Source organism: Camelina sativa, unplaced genomic scaffold, assembly GCF_000633955.1.
Source record: "Camelina sativa cultivar DH55 unplaced genomic scaffold, Cs unpScaffold04719, whole genome shotgun sequence".
NCBI lineage: Eukaryota > Viridiplantae > Streptophyta > Magnoliopsida > Brassicales > Brassicaceae > Camelina > Camelina sativa.
This window is the reverse complement of record NW_010925812.1, coordinates 1-620: the sequence shown is the minus strand read 5'-3', so window position 1 is coordinate 620 and position 620 is coordinate 1. Positions and strand designations below refer to the sequence as shown.

Here is a 620-nt window from a genome sequence, read left to right as displayed (position 1 = left end):
TATCATGTCTTATGTTTCTTTGTACAGCCCGGTGTCTGTCTTCTGCTGTTTTTAGTGTCTTCTTCCTAATAAGTTAATGTCTCTGAAACCAAAATTTACCTTCTCTTGATCCTCTTGTCTCTGTTCATCAACTGTTTCTCTAGTAAATCTCACAATTCTCAATCTGTCTACATGAATCTGTAAGAATTAGGATTAACGGATCTGGATCATATGAATTATAATTTTTATTTCGTAATCACAGCATTCAGGTTTTATTATACAGAGACAACAGTGGTGAGGGAAATAGATACAAGAACCGAAACAGGAACAGCTTCTGAAGCTTCACGTAGACAGTAAGATGTAGTAGAAGGCAAGACAACTCTAGTTCATGTGTTGTGCAGATTAAGATGCAGGACAGATATCCTCCAAACTGTCGAAAAAACCCGATAAACATTATGATCGAGACAAACTTTTTTGTGAATTCTCTGATGTAGCAGATTCAGTAAGATAGAAATTCATACCTCTTCCCTAAACATTCAATAATGTCGCTTGTTAGAGTTGATCTCTTATGCTTTGTAAAAGCCAGAGATGCGGCTTTTCTCAGCAGGCCAGATGCAGCTATGCATCCCAAGATGGCTGGA

The 620-nt window shown here is 37.6% G+C and overlaps 1 long non-coding RNA gene across 1 annotated transcript; it reads right to left on the bottom strand.

The window, feature by feature from the left end:
- Window positions 1-40: 40 nt before the first annotated feature.
- Window positions 41-614, bottom strand: LOC104774699. The gene is made up of 2 exons (XR_765453.2): window positions 501-614; window positions 41-409 (listed from the first exon to the last, which is right to left on the bottom strand). It is a non-coding gene; the product is annotated as an uncharacterized LOC104774699 (long non-coding RNA).
- Between the last annotated feature and the right edge of the window lie 6 nt (window positions 615-620).